This window comes from Peromyscus eremicus, chromosome 12 (genome assembly GCF_949786415.1).
Source record: "Peromyscus eremicus chromosome 12, PerEre_H2_v1, whole genome shotgun sequence".
NCBI classification, from domain to species: Eukaryota; Metazoa; Chordata; class Mammalia; order Rodentia; family Cricetidae; genus Peromyscus; species Peromyscus eremicus.
The window spans coordinates 13342127-13363091 of NC_081428.1; the positions used below are offsets into that span (position 1 = coordinate 13342127).

The following is a 20965-nucleotide window of genomic DNA, read 5'->3' on the forward strand; positions in this document are numbered from 1 at the left end:
AATCACAAACATGACAGTCGGATGACGCTGCCAGACCATTGTTTCCATGTCTGCCCTTTGGAATAAATGGTCCTTATTCTTTTGGCTTCCTGAACACTAATCAAAGGAAACCTGAAGCAACAATAAGCAGGGAGGTTTCCCTTGGCTTTCAGATTCCTTCTGTTAGCGTTTATGTCAGTTGAATATAATTGGTAGCATGTGTGTGAAACGTAAAGGCTCAGATTCTGTGAGTCCTCATCTCACCGGAGACTTGGCAAATCATATCTATAAAACCCTCTATTTTAAGAATTGGGGTTTGATGGAACCCATGAATGTGTACATAAAGTCATTGGTCCTGTAAGAGCCTCAGTGTTTTAATGGTGGAATTATCAGGCCAGAGTCCTTGGAGACCACTTCCTTTATCCTGCAGTAGTCAAGCTGAGGAGCTAAATAAACTCATTAACAAGAAACCCATAAGTATATGCTCTGTGAAAGACAGTGTAAGAAGTGTCCCTCTTAAGCTAGGGATGTAGGTTAGTGAGAGAGTGCCTGCCTAGCATATTCAAGGTCTTTGCTTTAATTCCTAGTACTATGAAAGCAAAAAAGAAAAAATTCTGTTCTTGATAATTTCACGAAAATGTGCTTATTGACAGGTCCTCCCTACCCTATGTCCAGGGTCTTGGGTGATACCCAGGCCAAGGTTGGCCACAATGGGCCTTGCTTAATGACTCTATTTACTCTACCTTATAAGTCTTCTGCTTCAGAAAAATATTGAAAACCTTAGCAAAGCTAATGCAAAATATATGCTCATTCAAAGATTACAAATCTGACAGTGTGGTAATATTAGAGAATTCTTTTAATACACCTTTTTGCTAATTTTTATAAAACACAATTTTCAGTCTTAACTGCTTTAAATAAATTGAAAATATTGGAACACTGAGCTGTTATTAGCAACCCTGAAGTTGCTAAAAAAAAAAAAAAAAAGATACAGAAGTGGAACTCAGAGGCCACAGAAAGTTTGAAACAATACCGAGCATGGGTGTGGGCAGAGTTTAGCAGGAGGCAGAAGTGCTGTCTTGCATCTGATGCTTAAGTGATTGTTGGTTTGGGTTTTTTTTTTTTTTTTTTGTCTGCACGTTTTGCCTGTATGTAAGTATGTGTACTGTGTGAACCCCTGGTGCCAGTGGAGGCCAGAAGAAGACATCAGATGCCTTGGAAGTGGACTTCCAGATGATTGTGAGCCACCATCTGAGTGCTGGGAACTGAACCCTGTCCTCTGCCGAGCAGCAACTGTTCTTACTGCCAAGCCATCTCTCTAGCTCCCGCTTCAATGATTTTATAAATATATATATTAAAAAATGTGGACTAACCATTCCTCTGTCCCTAGATCAAAACAACCAGTGAACAATTTTTGAATCTGCTTTTAAGACATTTCTTACTGGTTTTTCAGATTTTCAGAGATGATATTGGTGACTCAGAACCAGAGCTCTAGTTCTTGGACTCAGGCTCAAGAATCAGGCTTTAGGCATTTGCCCAGAGCTGATCGAACTGGAGAAGTGATGTACAATAATTGACTCAAACATAATTTATTTGGTAATTCTCCTGTTTTCTTGATTTTTAAATTTAATTTTTTCATGTAATATCTTTTGATATAACCTTTCCTCTCCCCCTGATAATTCTATTGTTAAGCTCATTTCTACTGAGAAAACTACCAGATTTTGACATGGGTTTTGGACTTTTGGGACTTTAAAAGCCACTTCAGTGTATAGTAATTAGATAATTACAATTGCAGAGTAAAGGGCAATGAGTAATTTTATTTTGGTTGTCAAAGCCAGATGGCCCATTTCTCCTGTTGAGGTGTGCCTGTGATACACTCCAGAACGCTGGTCATCGCTGAGGAGGACACTGCCTTGTCCCTCTTCCATGCCATCGCGGAGGATGGTGTATTTTTGAGATCCGATATTTAAATAATTCCATTGCTTGCTGTTGCCTTCATCTTAGGAAAAGCCAAGCAGAACATATAAAGGCAGAATGTCAGCCCTCAGCAGTCATAAAGTCAAGTGCATGTTTTCTTTCCTCTCACATTTTAATGTGGTTTCTCTCTCTCTCTCTCTCTCTCTCTCAAAAAAAAAAAAAAATCAGTCTTCTTAATAGGAAGAGCCAGAATGTAAAGGTCTGAGAGTAGAAGGATGTATGTTTCTTTGCACTCCTCCATCTCTCTCTCTTGCTCTTTCTCTCTCTGTGTGCCTCTTTTTCTGTATCCATCTCTCTTTCTCTCTCCTTCCTCCTCCTTCCTTCATGCCTTCTCTCCTCTCGTTTCTTTCCTCCTGCTCTCTACATCTGACACAACTGAATGACTGTGAGAGAGAGGACTGTGTTATATCTAATTTCTAATCCCCACCTCACTGGGCTGCTGTCTAGCCATGTAAGTAGTGTTCATAGTAAATTCTACAGTGTCACGTTCCTGTGCAATTTGTGATATTAGTTAGTGCAATCATTATCAGTTATTCTAAAAATACCTAATGATTTAAATATTTATTTTAAAACATAAGATAATGTATGTCCAATTTTATAATAATTTTATACAAGACACTGCCTGTACTTTACTTTTGAAATAAAAACCCTTATCATACTTCATATTTTGAATCATGTTTTTGGTGAAGTATGTTAATTTAACTAATATCGTTAGAAGTTTAAAACTGTTGTGGTGCAAAGTAAATATTTGTTCTTAGTCCCAGCAGCTTATCTTAGATGAGTAACAGAAAAATACGAGAACTTTGATTCTTCAGTTAGCAGAGTCAGGGGTGGAGAGAGAGAAGGATTTCATTGGGGGGGGACTTCAGCGGGAGCCGTTCGCCGTTATGGAAATAATCATCTCTGCCTCATTTTCTGAACTTCTGCCAGTAGAGTTGGAATACATCCATAAGAATTAAAGATGTTTGGTAGCCAACTTTAAAACAACCATTGACCTCAACCACCAGGCCTACATAACAGTTTTTTTGTGTTTTCCTACTTACTTTATTCTGAAAAAGTAAAGAAAAACTCGGTCCAGCAAAGAAGCCAACCGACACCATTCCCAACATCTGTTGGTGAAGTACTGAAGTGGAATCCCACATTTTGTCTTGATATAAAGAGTTATTAGGCACATGTTTTAAAAAATGGAGTCTGAGGAGAAGAGCTGAAGCAAGGTAGATAGATGTGTTAGGACATTTAAACATTTACAGTAACTTAAAAGTTTTAAGATTAGATTAAGAACTTCCTGTTTAAACAAGTTCAATCTCAGTGACCATGTATTAAATGTTTTTTTTTTAATTTCATTTGCAAGCAATCTTTTAAGTAAATGGAAGTAAGAGAAGTGCAGGACCTAAAGATGATCCTTAAAACCAAAGAAATGACTATTTAGCTGTCAAGAGTGACTACCTGCATATTAATATATTCAAACTGATCTTCAATACTGGACACACATCCAACAGAAATAAAAGAGACATGTCAAAGAGACATCTGCACTCCAGTGTTTATTGCAGTATGGTCCACAATGGGCAAGAAATGAAAAGGACCTAATTGTCTTGGGAAATGGAGGTAGAGGGATCAAGTGTTAGGTCATTCTCAGCTACACAGCCACTTCAAGGCTACCCTGGGCTACATAGAACCTTGTCTCATGTGCATGCATTAGTGTGTGTGTGTGTGTGTGTGTGTGTGTGTGTGTGTGTGTGTGTGTGTGTAAGGCTTGCTTTATCCCAGAAGTTTGAGACCAGCCTGAGTAAAACAGTGAGAACACATTTCAAAAGTGACTGACTCTGCACCCATGCACGTAATGGAAGAACAAATGAGATTTGGTGGGATTTTCACTTGCTGAGACAACTTGCTGGGCTGAAGTGGAGTCTTTAAACAAAGCTCGTTTATTTAGTTTTTGAGGTAGAATCTTTCTGTTTCCTGGACTGACCCCAAACTTTGAATCCCGCTGCCTCAGCCCCTTGAATTAGGGCTAGAGAGATGTTAGTGGTTTATTAGAATCATCTTTGGTCTTCAGAAAGTCATAACCAACCAAGAAGGAACAAGATCAAGTGTGACCCATGTCACTTTGTGGAAGATACGGTGTTGGTTCCCTTCCAGGTAAAATGAAGCTAATGATGTCTTCCTTTGCTAGCTGTAAAGAATCAATCAAAGTCCATAATTGCTTAGCCTAGCTCCTGGACCATAATAGATTCGCTATAAATACCTCTTGCTCCTTTCTTTCTCCTCGCTGCTTGATGCTTTTTATACAATGTGGTCACAAAAATTTAGTGTTCCAAAGTGACTCAACAACATCACACACTAGGATGGATTAGCAAAACAACGAAATGATAGGCTAATGTTTTTTCTTCTCTTTTAAGAATAATTAGAACAACTTCATTTCAGTGGCTGCTCAGAGTGGGTGGGATGCTATGTTTAAATTCTGCCGCCTCTTTCATTCTTGTTATGACATGTTTCGAACAGTTACTGGCTCCTTGAACTGTTTCAGCATCTGTGAAAGGGAATTTGTGACAAAGACAGTTTCCACACTACCGTTATTGAACCAGTTCATTATACCTTTCTTAACACACTCTCTGCACCTAGCATCCAGGACGAACACTTTCCTGCTCTCCCTTCCCTCTGATCATATGGTTCCCTCTATTCATATTTCTTTTCACGATGTTGTGATCCAGACTCCTGACATTAAGCGCCAATAAATGCCAACAAGTCGTAAATATTTATCTCTGGTCTAGACGTCTTTGCTGAACTCTGGGCTTAGATACAAATATCTGTTCAGCCTTGCCACTTGAAAATTTAAGAGACATTCCAAACCCTGTATCTAAATATTATCTTTCTAAGCCTACTCTACCTTTCCCACCCCAGACAGAGGCCACCTGACTGCTGCAGTTGCTCTGGCCAAAATCTGGGCAGTGTTCTTTAATAACTCCACTTATTGAAAACAAATCCAATCTATATGCAAGCGCTAACACTCCACTTTCACGATGCATCTAAAGTCTGAATGCTCCCCACTGCTCCCTCCCCTACCACCAGGGTCTGGGCAGGAAAAGCTCCTGCTGAGACTGTTGCAGGAGCCTGGGCCTTGCATTCTGCTTCTCTCCTCTCATGTCAACACACTGGCTGGAGTGGCCCTCTGTGCTGCTGGTGAAAGTCCTCAGACTGACCCATTTTAACCAAGTGTGCCTTCAGCGACTGCCCAGCATGTCCCACAAGCATTATTCCAGAACACCTTTATCACCGAGTTTGTTCTCCACATCACCTAAGAACAAAACTTTCTTTTTTCTTCTTCATAAAATACAGTATATAAACCCCAGATGTTGTTCCTCGAGAGTTATTGACCTTGATTTTAGAGAAAGGGCCTCTCACTGGAACCTGGGGCTCACCAATTCAGCTAGAATGACCAACCAGTGAGTCCCAGAGATCTTCCTGTCTCTGCCTTACCAGGACAAGGATTGCAATGTGTATCACCAAATGTGATTTATGTAGCCAGTGGGGATGAAGCGCAAGTCCTCATTTTTGCATGTAAGCACTATAGTAACTGATATATCTTCTTATTCCAGAACCTCTGTAAAAAATGCTGACTGCCTCCTTTCAAACAAAATATATTAATAACATTATGTATAATAATGTATATATATATACATTCAGAAAACTAAATGTGAAGTTTCTTAATATTAAATAGAAATAGAAAGAAAACAAAACAGTATATATTTTAATAAATATGTACATACATGATTATTCATAAGTACACTGGAAGACACTTAGAAAGTTATACCTAAATTTAGTCAAAAAGATAAAAAACTCTTTCAAATAAAATAGAAAAATGAAGAGCCTCATTACTGAAGATAAAAAAAATAGCAATTTGTATATTTATTTAGATGAGACTATACAAAAATTGCTTATAGGTTAAATAGTGTAAATTATAGGCTTAGATAATTGCACACATTTCACTTATATGAGCATGCAGTAGGATTGTGGAAAATCATGAAGACTGAGGGCATGTGAGGAGAATTCATCATTTTGATAGATTGATTCACTAAATGCTAATTAACAGCCCTGGCCTCCACCCAGCAACTACTTATCATGGTGACAATCAAATAGTTCTCCTAAAAATCACAACACTCTCTTTGTAAAAAATTAATCATTATTCTTTAAGATCGTTGAACATTTTAATGACTTACTCATTTTCATTTTTAGGGTATGAGTGCTTTGCCTCTATGTCAGTGCACTGTAGTTATGCCTAGTGTCCAAGGACACGGGACTCCCTGGGACGGGAGTGACAGTTGGTTGTAAGCCCCCACTTGAGTGCTAGGAACTGAACCGCCATCCTCTGCAAGGGCAGCCAGTGCACTTAACTGCTGAGTCCTATCTTCAGCCCCTAAATTTATTTTACTTGAGAACCTCATACATGAGCCCTGAATCCACACCACTTCTGTCTTCCTTCCCCGGCCGACAGGTCCTATGCCTCCCCCAAATTCATGATCTCCTCTTCAACTATCATCCTTAGATGTATATACATGTTTATGTGCACACATATGTATACAAATATGCACACACACACACACACACACACACACACACACACACACACACATATAAAATGGACCTGCTGAGTCCATTTAATGTTGCCTGTATGTACTTGTGTCGAGAGGTGACCCCTTGGGATTGGACGATTTACGTGGGAGCTTGTCCCTGCAGGAGGAAAATTCTCCCTCTTCCACAGCCACTGACCGTCACCTGTAGCTCTTCATCTAGGAATGAGACTGTGTTGAATTTCCCCTGTCCATGTGGGCATCTCTCTTGTTGATAGCTCCTGATTTAATTCTTGAACACACTTTCACCTAGAAAATCTTGAAAGTTTTGTGAACTTTTTTTCCCCTTATGTGGTAATAAAACATGATTTTAAAGTTACTTTTTAAAATTTAAAAACTATCCTCTTCTCTATGCCTCTTAGACCCTGTCATCACAACTACAGAAGACATACTGGAGAGGACACATGATTTATTCATGGTCACTTTTTGTATAGTTTTAGGCCTTTGACGCTGTTATTTTGGCTGACTTCTCTAGACTTTTAATTACTCCCTGCTTCAAATATAAGCCCAATATAATTTTTCCTACTAACCCCATGCTATAAGGGATCATACTTCTAGCTAAGAGAGTGTTAAATAACTTTCATCTATTTAACTAGGATAATCGCTGTATCTTTAAATATTTAATTTTTCAAGCATGTACTATCACATTTAAAAATTATCTTAAGGCTCTTTGATACAAACCTTTAAGAAAATCTTTGAAAATGCAAACATACCATAAAATCATAGCCTGAGTTTCTCTACTTTAAAAGACGTTAACAGAGACTCATTTTAATTGAACTACAGTTGTCTGGATCCAAGTAATAAATCCTAGACACAACACTTTAAAATAGTTCCAAGTACTTTCTGATTTGTCCTGTTGCCATAGAAACTAAAGTTGGGAAGTGGTTAAAGACAAAAGACATTGTGAAATAGGACCAAGGGAATTAGTGAAAAGAGTTATCCTTTGTTTCAAAATACAGCTTGCGTCCGTCCTTCCATCAGATAGCACATTGCAGCTGTGAAAACCTGCACATGTATAGACTTAAGAAATGTTGGAGGGCTCTTGGGTAAGAGTGCTTGCTGTACCTGAGTTTGATTTGAAGAACCCACACAGTGCAAGGAGAGAAGTGATGAACGGAAGACGTGTATATGCCTACACACACACACACACACACACACACACACACACACACGCACACGCACACGCACACGCACACGCACACGCACACATGCACACATGCACACATACACACACACATACACACATGAAAAAAGAAAATCTAGGAAACCTATGCCATTAAAAACATTTAAATTTGCATAAGAAAATATTAACATTTTCTTTAATATAAATCTTTATCTTTAGAAAAGACCATAACAGGGTCTTTTTCTATTTCCTTTTAAAAATAATCTGTGATCCTGTTAGATGACATAATTGAATAATAAATCTCTCAAAATATTGGATGTGCTTATATCTGGATATTCCACTTAGTTAAGTATTTTCTATAATAAAATATTTATTGTAGGTTTATGGCTTATGCTTGATTTTAATATTGCTTTGTGATTGATTTGAGTTGTGAATGTGGAAGGCATTTATATATGTTAAGAGATAGCTACACTCCAAATATACTTAGTGTCCAAAGGTATTTTAAGGATGCATTATGACAGTTAAGCCATTTACCACATTCCTAAGCAGAGTCCTCTATTACCAGGACAACTCAAGAGTCATGCTTACAGCGTCCTGCAGGATACTCGTGCTAACTCTAAATCCATGTAGATAGACAACAACTCCTCTCTCTGGCCCACTGCTTTCATACTGAGAAAGGGACACCAAAGATGAACACTTTCACTTCCCCTGAAATCTCTTCAGCTTCCTCCCATTCCTTATGCTTTCCAGAACATTCTTCATATCTGCCTCAAAGGAGAGTGTGGGGTTTCACATTTGTGAAGCAGTGATACAAATAGTTCCCTGTGCTCAGGCATGTTGGCATGAGAATGGAGGACGAAGAGCCCCTGAAGAATATTCTGAACAGAGGGACAATTGTTAATTTTGTTTCTTCTTTGCTTTTAGTCCTCCAGTTGCCCATTACTTCATTGGCCAGACTTTTTCCTTCACTCTTCCTGGCCTGCAGACAAATGACTTCACAGAATTCCTCTCAGGTGACCAGGACACTGGTTCTGCCAGTATCTTATTTTTCTGCACTTTTTCCTGCTTGCCTAACACATTCCCTAGAGTTCATGTTTTGTCCTGATTAATCATCCAATGCCCCGCCACCGGGGTGTTTTCACATTTCTAGTATAGAGGGTGTGTATGAATAACCGCTTCGTTCTCTTGTGTCACAGGCAGTGGGGCCGGAGACCCAAAGACACCGTTCCATGTTGCCATTTGCAGCCTCTTGAGGCATTAACTTTAGAGATCTCTGGTAAAGTTAGGATTCTGGACTTCACTGTAGAAAAGAATGTCAGGGAAAGCCAATCTGAAGTAGAGTTGGAGCTTACGAGGAGATTTTAACATAGATGTGAGTTCAAGAGTCCAGGTAAGAGAGGTGCTCAAGGACAAAACAGTGTGGTCTTCTCAAAGCAGGATGGTGCTTAAAGTGTCTTAGCCATGGCTATCCATACCATCTTGGTGTTTCTCATGTTACATCTGGAAGGATTGCTAAGACCCCCATGCTCCCTTTGCCATAAGTGAGATTATAGGGTGGCTCCAGAGGTACACTGGATAGGATTGCAGCCTGATAAGGTGGAACCATTAGGTAAGATAAGGTAAGATGAGGTAAGTTCCAAGAATTGCACAAGGGCACTGACATGTCCTCTACTGTGGATATTTCTTGTGAGATTCCTGGAAAATCACAGGTTTACATCTGGGAAGGGAGAAGGGGTCATATACACTCAGGCCTTAAACATTCACTGCTGCTGTGACATTACATTGGAAATATCTCTGTATAAAAGAAATCCTGTGACTGTAGTCAAACTCTACAGCAAATGTTCTGCTGGGCTCCTGACTCGCAGCGTCTAAGGCTTCAGCCACACCCTGGGGCCAGGGGCTCCTTTCCTTCCCCATGCCTTCTTAATTTTCTCTCTTTTTATCCTGCCTCATTTCCAATGACTCATCAGTTCCTGAAATAGAAAAATGCTCATTCCTCCTCCATTAAATGCACACCATGTTGTCTCTGGTTCTACACATTCACAGCCCTAGAACTACAGGTTTTATTTTATCAGTATCCCCCTAACTGAATCTAACCAATCACTAAGTCTTAATTTCTATTTTCAATATCTTTTGGAATTTACTATTATTATTGTTACAGATATTGATATGGGGATCTCACTATGTTAGCCCTAGGCTGGCCTCAAATTTGTGATTCTTCTAACAGCTGGGACTGCAGCCATACAACACAATATCAGGCTAATTTTAACTTGTACTAAACCAATTTGGGTAGTTGTCAATTCAATCCTGGATCCCATTTACTTGATACTTCATTTAGTTTCAGTACAATTTTCCCTCTCCAAAGTGAAAATGATTATTTGCTCTAAATACCACGTATCACACATCACTTCATTCTTCTAAGTGTCCAGCAACTTCCTGTTGCCCATTTTACCAAACAGAGACTTTATGGCATAATATGCACCCAACTCCACAAAAACCAAACAAGTTGTACAGATCCCCTCCCCACTCTTTGCTTTTTCCAAAAGCCTTTGTTATAATCCAGAAGAATTCTGAAGGAGACAGTTTAGAATTTAAAAATAAAATGTGTTCTCAACTATACATGAAATAAACTTACCACAGATGAATTATGGTTCATTTCCCCATTCAGAAATGCTAAATTAAATGTTAGAAGCCACTAATCACCATTAAATCAAACTCTCTTATTGTACAAATAAGGAAAACAAACTCCAAATGAAATAAGTAATTTTTCTAAGGCCATATATGGAATTACTAGGAGCAGAGCTAATTCAATCTTAAAATGTTAGTTCTATTTTATTGTTATTATGCTTCTTGTTTCTTTTTGAGCAAATTCCACATTCATGATTAAGGTATAAAGAGGTCCTTTGGATATCCAGTGGAGACATTCCAGAAGCCATTTTGGCTATTAATTTCACAAAGTATAAATGGGCATGTATATATTACAAATATAATTCTGAATTTAAATATAAGTTCACGAATTTAGAAGGGGAAGGTGATTCTGCCTATCACCCCTGACTCTAAGACAGCTATGTCAGAGATGATAGGACCAGTATTCCTCCTACACATTCTCACTGTCCTCTGCCGAGACAAGCTGGAAGTCAACCTATCCGTGAAATAGCTTTAGCTTTGTTCTCTAAAGGCAATGTTTCTCTATTCACTTCCAAGATGGTTTATTTTCTAATAGTTAGAAATGTTTCCTCAGTCATTCAGGCCCACAGAATAGGAAGTCTGCTCACAAGCGCTCTCACTGTTACTTAGAAGATTTTAGAATCTTCCGACTAAAGATGAATACTTGAACATAGAAAGGGTAAAAGCAGGCAGGGTGGTGGTGGTGGTGGTGGTGGTGGTGCACACCTTTAGTCCCAGCACCTGGGAGGCAGAGGCAGGTATGTCTCTGTGAGTTGGAGGCCAGCCTGGTTTACAGAGTGAGTTCTGGGACATCCAGGGCTACACAGGGTGGCCCTGTCTCAAAACACCAAAAAAAAAAAGAAAAAGAAACAGTAAAAGCAAGAGAAATAAGACTGTTTATTCAAATCACTAAGACTCTGTATACATACTCTATGAAAACGTTGGTACAATCTTTTTTTTTTTTTTTAACTCTAAAAGTGAGAGGTAATGGAGGAGACAGTGGAGTGAAACTTTCTCCTCTGTTCACATCCCTTGCTCACGAATTCACAGTGTATTTGAGGCAAGTGGTCCCCGGTATGGAAATTGCTTCTGACACAAATGACTAGAGAATGTTTGTATGTTGCTGACACAGGTTCCAGGCTGCTTTCTGTGTGGCAGCTAAATGCCTCTACTTCTTCCATTTCCCCCCAACCACTGTCTTCTTAAGAGCACTCTTAGGAGCCGGTGTGTCTTCAAGCTTAAAGAAGTGTGGCCAATCACATTATATAAAGAGCGGAAATGGAGCTGGCCAGGGGTGGGGTGGGTTCTTAGTTAAGTGCCTGTTCTGTAAGCCTGAGGACTTGAGGTCAGTCCTCAGGCCCGTGTGAAAAGCCAGGCTGAGGATGTGGCGACAGGACAGCATCTGCTGGGCTTGTGGTCAGTAGCCAGACTTTCCTACTAGGTGAGCTCCAGGCCAACTGAAAGATCTTCTGTCAAAACTCAGGGTGACAGCTCTTGGTGACCAATGCTCAAAGGTGACCTCTGGCTTCCACATGCACATCACACATACTTGTACTTAGAGGAACACACACACACACACACACACACACACACACACACACACACACGAGAGAGAGAGAGAGAGAGAGAGAGAGAGAGAGAGAGACAGAGACAGAGACAGAGACAGAGACAGAGAGACAGAGACAGACAGAGAGAGAGAGACAGAGAGACAGAGAGACAGAGTGAAGTGTCCATATGGAACTCAACATTAAGATTTTGATTATTAATGAGTTTGAATGTTAAATGAATTATTTTAGGAAGTATGAATAATTTTAAAATGTTCTGGAGTTTATGTCAAATATTGGGTGTATTCTGGCTCTGTAGACCACTATGAGTCTTTTCTTTTGTTGATCAGAACAACCAGAGGCTTTCTCAAACTGTCTTCCTTTAGCCAATCAAGGGGACATTTTTCTATTTTTTTTGGGGGGGGGAATAAATCAGCTTCCTAATATTCACAGGCTTTGCTCACCATCAGTCTGTGTACACCACGCGCACAGTCTGATGGATGTTTTTACTTTTTGAAGATAAGATGTGGAAGCCCCTTGAGAAGCAGTGAAAATCTGATGACATCATCAACAATGAAAAGCTGATCTGCAGTGAACACTAATGTCCTTATTCGAAAGTCAGGATCTTTACGTTCTAACTGATGATAGTATTATTCTGGGTGTTTTTAAGGGGTTTCATTTTCCTGCTAGTCTGAAATGGACCGAATACATTAAAAGAAGTGCTTTCATGTGTTTTTTTTTTTTTTTTAAAGTTTGTTTGCTTGTTTTGTTTTGTCTTAATGTAGACCACTCTGGTGAAGCTATGGAGTTTAAGAGTACAGATATTTCGATATTTCATACAGGCTCAATGTTAGTTCCTTCCTGCTGGTATGCTAAATAACCTTAGGCTGGGTAGTTTATACACAACAGAAATGTATTGCTCAGTCTGGAAGCTGAGAAGTCCAAGACTGAAGAACAGGCAGACTTGGCTGGGAGGGCCAGCCCCTTATAGGTGGGCTTAGAAGGCATGTCGTCGGAGTCGTCACCTGACAGTAAGAGGGAAAAGTGAATGAGTTTGCCCAGCACTCTTTTCTTCCTTCATTTTCTCTCTTTTTGTTCTTTCTCCCCTCCCCCTCCTCTCCTGTTCTTCTCAGGCCTTTTATACAAAGGCACTAATCTCATTCCCAAAGGCTGTGCCCTCACAACCTAATTATGTCCCAAAGGCCTGCCTCTCTTAACGCGGTGGCACTGGGATTAGCAGTCAATATAAGCATGGGGGAGGGGCATGGGAAGGTGGATAAGGTCCTTAAACCACAGCACACATTCTAGTCAATTTCTTTTGCCGTTTAAACCAGTCAACCCAGAAGTAGACTATACAAGACAATGCAGATGGATGCAGAAAAGAAATGTTAAAATTATATGCATCTCTCTCTCTCTCTCTCTCTCTCTCACACACACACACACACACACACACACACACACACACCACATCTCATTTGTTCTGGAACCAAACCGTTGTATGGGTCCAGCTGCAATGATCTCACAGCTCCAATACATTTATCCAATATGTTATTAATATTTTTGTGATATAAAGGACAGCAGGTTTAGGTTTACTGAAGAAAAAAAAGAGACACTTGAGTCATAGTTCATTTTGTGAAGTTACTTCTGCTGCTACTCAGAACCCATCCCTATTTTTAAATACCTCTAGAGCAGTTTCTAGAACATAAACACCACTCTCCCTTTCAAAATTAGCACGTTTCCAGCAGCTCACCACATTCCCTTTTTATTTGTGGTCATTACTTCTCCTCTGGTCTCTTTAAATAGCAGTTATTTGCCCTTGTCTGTGAATGCTAGCTGTAGCTGGTGTTCTCTCTGGGTCTGGCACACACGCTCTTCTCTGGACTTTCTAATTAGGTCTAGGTTGGCACTCTTCCCTCTTTAGCTTTGGTCAATGGTTTGGAAGTCTACTTCCCTCAATTTTGTTAATTACTCTGTTCCATTATTTGTTTTTCTTAGGAGATTGCTTCTTGTTTTGTTAGGAGACTGTTGCATGTTGGCATAAAAATTCTCAAGGCTTCTCTAGGATGTCATCATGAGTCCCAAGTGTAAGACTTAACTTTGTAGAGGGGTTTCTTTACTATCAAAAATAATTTTTAGTAGGAAGGAGAGTGCACTACATGTCTTCTATCACACCACACAGTATAATTTTACTTGCTAGAGGATGCAAAACAGCAAAATTTGATTTTAACTTTTTGTTTTGAGAGATGGTTTCAATAGACAGCCCAGCTGCCATAGGACTCCTTATGGGACCCAATGTGGCCTAGAACTGATGGCAATCTATTTGTCTCAGTGCGCAGCACCACGCTTGCCTCCTTCCTTTGTAGAGAAACGACATAGATATATCCATATTTCACAGGAATGATTGTTTCCTAGTTCCTGGAATTGTATGCGGTTAAGAACTCAAGAGCATTATCTGTAGGTGGCACAACAGGTGCCAAGGGCTGCAAGGGAGGCCTGGCTTCCTTTTATACCCTTCCCTTTGCACACCGTGTGACTTTACCATATGCGCATGTTCTTTTCCATATTTATTATATAAGTAGATGCACTAAGTCTTACTTTTATGTCGGGTTTCATCTGTAGTAAACTATTTCACAGGTCTTCATGGTGTGAAAAAGTTCTGAGAACAGAACAAACATTTCAGCAGACTTGAGAGCAAGCAAACAGGACACACCAAGCAAGAGGGGACCAGGAGTGATGTCTTCCCTCTCTACAGGCCAAATGTCCCTTTGTCTGACAGGCTTGGGGCCAGCATTGTTTAGGATTCTAGCATATTTACACACACATAATGAGATATCATAGGGAAAGGATCCAAGTCTCAACATAAAATCAGTTTCGGTCTCATATGCACCTGAAGGTAATTTATATAGCGTTTTCATTGTACTGGTGGTATCCACTGCAGAATCTTCCACTTCTGGGGTTATGTTGGCACTCAAAAAGTTTTGGAGATTTGATCATTGGAAATTTTCATATCAAGGAGTTTAGTTGGCAAAAGATAAATTGTCCCTCTGGAAAAGGGAGATGTTGACAGCTAAAACAAAACAAACTCTTATGTAACTAATTTAAAAACTGGATGTTAATGATAAAAGAATGAGAAATGAGAGAGAGAGAGAGACAGAGAGACAGAGGCAGAGACTGCAATAAAGAGCAAATTTCCTGTCAGTTCAGGTCACAAGGATTCTTGCTCAGGACTTTTGGAGCCAAGACAGTGAACAGCTAAGCGTGTACTCTTGAACTCTTCACAGGACTGGGTCAGTGCAGTCTTTTGTTTAGCTTCTCATAAACTGCAGGACAATTCAGAACAGAGAACATTTCTTACACACTCTCTGGGCCACCCAGAGGCTGAGTTCAGGGTCTTGTCAGCTGAGCAGAGAAGACATCTATTTATGTATTTAAATGTGTGGCTATTCATATTCATTCTCTCTCTCTCTCTCTCTCTCTCTCTCTCTCTCTCTCTCTCTCTCTCTCTCTCTCTGTCTATCTCTCTGTCTCTGCGTGTGTCTGTGAGAGAGAGAGAGAGAGAGAGAGAGAGAGAGAGAGAGAGAGAGAGAGAGAGGCAGACAGACAGACAGACAGACAGACTATTCAATATATAATATAATGTAAACTAAGTCAGTCTTCCTAAGGTGACAACTCAGGGAAATTCAGAAACACGTAAATGCTGAAGAAAGATAAACCCTGGAGAAGAAAGGGAACAAAGTTGCAGGAAGGGAAATAGTAACCAAAGAGCTAATGCTTTATGTCTGGAGCTGAACAGGAAGTTGGACATACCTATGGCAGACATTGTTTTTTTTAAATTACTTAGCGTCTTAAGAAATAGCTCAGTGGTAGAGTGAAGGCTAGCATGCGCCAGGTGCTGGGTTTAATCCTAAGACAGGAAGACAGGAAGAGAGAAAGAGGGGGGGTGGGGAGCAGAATCATAAAGATCCAAGTATAATTTGTCAAATCCTTCATTAAATTTAAGTTCTTTTCAAATATAAGTCATTTCTCTGTGGGCATATAACTTTGTGTAATTAATTAAGTGTGTGTATGTTTTAATAAACCATTCAGAAATAATTACAGAAGCAGTTGCCAACTTGACAGCACCCCGACTTGGGCATTCTCTACACACCACCCTGTATGTCCTCTTCCAAATGTGACTTTAACTGATCATGTGTACAGTGGGTCAGGCTGGCAGTTCCAGTTTCCTAACTGTGCCAGCGCACTTCATTCGCCCCCATCCGCTATAAGGTCAACATCATTATGGGGATTACCACCACCACAAATGAGTAAACTGATACAGAAATGAAATAACTGGTACCGGGTTGCCCAGCTGCGGAGTGAGCAGGGAGTTCAGCGTCACAGAACATGTTGCGGGTATTTATAAAAACATTTATTTATTATTGTGTGGGGGATGCACATGCATGTGGTGGTTGGAAGCAACCTTTGGGAGTTAGCTTTCTCTATAATTTTAGGTCCTAGAGATCAAGCTCAAGGCATCAGACTTGGCAGCAGATGCTTTCCCTGGTTGAGTCATCACACTGGACCACAGTACATGTTCTTCACTACTGAACCCTGCAGTCCAACGCAAAGCAAGAATATAGCTTTATATCACTATGAATGACAATCTGTAGCTGAAGGTCAGGCTGCCCTTGTAAGGTGTTCTTGACGGTAACACTAATCACACCCCAGCAGGGCACAGATGTTCATACCCTATCCTCCCAACCTATACTTTTGGTTACTTTATACCATAACTAGGAATCAAGGTTATGATGGAACTGAAATTGCTGATCAGTTGACCTTGAAATGGGTACATTAGCTTGAGTCACTCAGATGAAATGGGTAGAAGGGTGAGAGTCACAGAGGCAGCATCCTGGCGTTGCTCCTGGCTTTGAAGGTAGAAGGATGGGTCCTGTTCAGCTTGACAAGCTGGACAAGGCTGAGAAACAGGTTCTCCACTGTGACCCCCAGGACTACTGCTGGTGGTACTTTGGTTTTATTCTAGTGTGATCTACTTCCAGACTTCCAGAACATTAGCACAGTGAATTGCTGTTGTATTATTATGGCTGTTTGTTTTCACAGCAATAGACAACTCATTATTTGGGTTAGTTCTCTGAGTCCTCCACTTGAACACAGCAAGGCCTTCCAAGAAAGGAGTGCTCCGTTTTAAGACTTCCTTTCCTAGCTTTGCCAAAGGAAACACCTGCCCAAGTCCTAATTCCTCTTCTTTAAATTCACCCTCACCTTCTCTACAAGTCCTGGAGAATGGGCTCAGAAATTTTCCACTGATAGACACCATGTGATGAAACAGACAGACAAACAGACATTACAAACAAAGGCATTTGATGTGATAACCCGAACAAAACCCTGGCGGTCTTTGATTAAAAAAACAAAAAGACAGCAGTTCTTGTTTATTCCCCACTGACAATCCCCTAGGGAAAAATCCTGTGCAGAGGAAGGCATAGGTGGTCCACATCCACACTCTCCCATGGGTGTCATTCTTCATGCGCAGGTGAAAGGATGAATGAGAGTTCCTGGCCAAAGAAAACCCAATGTTCTTTTTACGGCTGAGGCTGTTGCTTGAGACTTTTAGAAATGCACTGTCTGACATAGTCTTTAAATGGTTGTCAGGCCCACCAACAAACTCCCATTTGGGCTTTATGTTCTTCAGGTAATTGAAACTGTACCAGCCTCAAATCGTTCTCTTGAGCCAGTCGATGGTGATGTTTTGTTTTTGGCAATGTTTACAACTGGCAGAAGTTTTGCATCACTGGTCTCCTGGAGTCGATGATGCTATGATATATCCAGACCACTCTTTCTTACCATAGCCCTGATCATTTTAGGAGAGATTACAGACTCAGGCCTAGTGGCTGGCTAGGGGTCCAGTCCACATCTGAAGACTCAGCTGCCATCAGACTGTTAAGTGGCAGAAAGTGCTCTCTGAGAGATCCCAGTACTCATGAGAGCTCCATTCCCAATACTGAACACTCATTCCTCCTGTTTTTAGAAATAATAGCCTATCACTTTACAGAAATGGGACACTGCTCACTCAACATGAAGTTGGTACTTCATGATTACAGTATGATCACTAATTCACTCTATATAGTACGTCTGTCTTCCAAACCTCATCTCCATCCCACTCTATAGTCTGAACATTTGTGTCTACCAAAGTCATTTGTGGAAACCTGGTTACTAACATGATAGATGGCATTAGGACATGGGACTGTTGGAAGAGGATTAGTTCATAAACGGGGCCCTTGCAAATGAGGTTATATAAAACAGGTCCCCAGAGAGCTGCCCTGCCCTTTCCACCACATGAGAATGCCATAAGGAACATGTATGAACCAAATGCTGGGCCCTCATCAGACAGTGGAAATGCTCTTGCCTTATTTATGGACTTCCCAGCTTCTGTAGCTGTGAGAGAAAAAAATATTTGTTTATAAGCTCCCTAGTCTATGGTATTTTGTCATAGCAGGCTGAGTGGACTACATCTGATCAACAGATACTTGCTCACATCTACTATGAACCAGGTACTTTGTTCAGTAATGGGCATAAGAATGGCAGTCAAAGATCAAAAAATGTTCTACCTCACTGGAGAAGGAAAGATATTGTAATTGTTTATAGTTTGGATAGAAAAGATATTATACAACTGTTTAGAGTTTGGATATGTGTTCTTCAAAGACTTGGTCTTTGGCCTGTGGCAATATTGGGAAGTGGTAAAACCTTTAGGAGCTGAGACCTCCTCGGTGTTCTAACTATCATTGATGGTGTGGCCTTGGGAAACAGGGAAACTTACTACTCCTTCCTCCCTTTCGGTTCCTTCTTGGAGCAGAACTCTGTTTCTCGTATTCCCCATGTGCTATGTCAACACAGCAGCAAAAGCAGTGGCCAGGCATAGTCTGAAACCTCTGAAACTGGGAGGCAAAAACAAACCTTTGTTCTTTCTAATATGGTTATCCTAGATACTTTGTTACAGTAGCTGATAGGGGACAAATACATCAACTAAATACAAAAGTCAATGTCCATATATTTATAAATGATGTTGAATTCATGCTTTAAAAACAAAAAAAATCATAGCAAAAAATTCCCTAGATTACCGTGAAAGATATTAGAAATTGACAGACAGTAGAAAGAATATGATAAGCATGATATTGTAATTATGCATGGTTGGATTGGGACAAAGAATCAGTACAACTAAATTTGAGAAGAATATTAAATTATTACAGATAAGAGATGCTCCACCTTTTTAATAAATAAAAATAGTATTCTATTACCAACTAAATATATATTATTTACATATTTATTAATAAGGTCATGCTGATATTAAAGTGATTAAATAAGTGTGTAAATAAGTTCAAGAAGACATATCTATGATGGATACAAATCCCAGATAATGTATGAAGAAATTTCATCCTTATGGAAGTGAGATACTTGTTCCTTCATGTGTGTGTACATGTGCACGTGTGTGTGTATTTGTGTGTGTGTACACATTCACATGCATACATGGGTATGCTCATATGTGTATGTTCATGTTTTACAAGTGCTTATTTCCAGTCCTTTCTTTCTATCTCCAATCCCCACCCCCACCTCATCCCTTGATTATTTTTGGAGATAGTCTCACTATAATTCTGGCTGGCCTTGAATCTTTTATGGCCTTGAATGATCTTCCTGCCTCCCGCCTGGGTGCTGAGACGATAGTCCTGCATCACCACCCTTGCCTCCTTCCTTGAGTGTGAGTTGCTGATATTGACTTCCCTCTAAACGTAGAGTATGGACATGAGGACAGGAGGTGGAGAATCTACGGAGAAACTGACACAGTGCCTCCACCAGGCAATGAAGGTTACCATCAACAGTGACAGACCACATCAACATGCTCCCTGGGTTATGACAGGATGAATATGACATTTGCCTCTGTACTCTTCCTCCCCAAATCCCACAACCTCATCTAACCACAAATGAAGTGTCTCAGATATACCCGTTGAAGGAAATTTAACAGAATACTTGACCAGCACCCCAGTATCTGTCAAGGTCATAAAACACAAGCAGTGTCTGAAATACTGCTCAGCCAAGAGGAGCATAAAGGGACATGACTATGAGCACAATGTGGAATCCTGGAGCAGAAAAGGGCATTCCATAGGAATGGGAAAAATCCGAGCAGAGTGTTCCATGTGACATCATTCAGGACAACAGTGGTGAAATGGGTATGGAGGATATGGGAACGTCCTATACTAATGAAGTTTTTCTTTAAGTTTGAATTCTTAAAAGTTTTAAATCTATTAAAAGGAAAGAAAACACCCGTGACATGCCAGACTTTCTGGCACTGGGGGAACAGTATGGAAAAGGCTCCCAACTCATTCCTTACAGGTATCAGGATTAGCAGAGCCGGCACATGATGGAGAATTCGAAGGGATCATTCTGCCCATTGAGTAAGCCTTTGCTTGCTTCTGCGTTCCTGACCATTTCAAACGCGCCTATTGTTTCTACTTTGATGACTGAATGGGAATAACAGAGAAATTCTGTGCTTTAATGAACAATTCTACAGCACATCCACACTCCTGTTAAAGGGAGACTTAAGAGCTCAGAGGAACACACGACTTTGTTTTGTTACACTTCCTCCAGATTCCAGCTTTGTTACTGATTTTCATCGTGAGTACATTACCTCTCAACCCCCGTGTGCTCTGTTTGATACCAGCTGATATTTCAAAAGGCATAAAGGTTTCATTGTGAAATCTTCAACTTCCTGGTTTGACATGTTGCTTCCCTGAGACAGCAGGCACCCTGCTCAGGCTCTGAGGGGCATACCCCTTTGTGAGCTCCCATCTCTTTGGGCTGGGGCTAAGGGAATCTGAGAAAAAGCCTTAGTGTTGGGCGTTAAGACATTCATCAGGCAAAATAAATACTGAAAGTACTATTACTAGAATTTGAAGGTCAACAGTAGCACATTTTAACCACCTCTCAAAAAGGAAAAAAAAAAAAAAACAGACAGGAAACGTGGGGTATCAAAGTAAAACCAAAACCAAAAAAAACCAAAAAAC

The 20965-nt window shown here is 40.2% G+C and overlaps 2 protein-coding genes across 3 annotated transcripts in view; one reads left to right on the plus strand and one right to left on the minus strand.

The window, feature by feature from the left end:
• Positions 1-20965, minus strand: part of Jam2 (junctional adhesion molecule 2) — a 49894-nt gene that overhangs the window by 27906 nt on the left and 1023 nt on the right. The window lies entirely within an intron of this gene.
• Positions 20136-20965, plus strand: part of Mrpl39 (mitochondrial ribosomal protein L39) — a 44980-nt gene continuing 44150 nt past the window's right edge. For both annotated transcript variants that reach the window (XM_059277584.1, XM_059277586.1), the window contains exon 1: positions 20136-20576. The gene's annotated coding sequence lies outside the window, so the exon portion shown is untranslated. The remainder of the gene's footprint in view (positions 20577-20965) is intronic.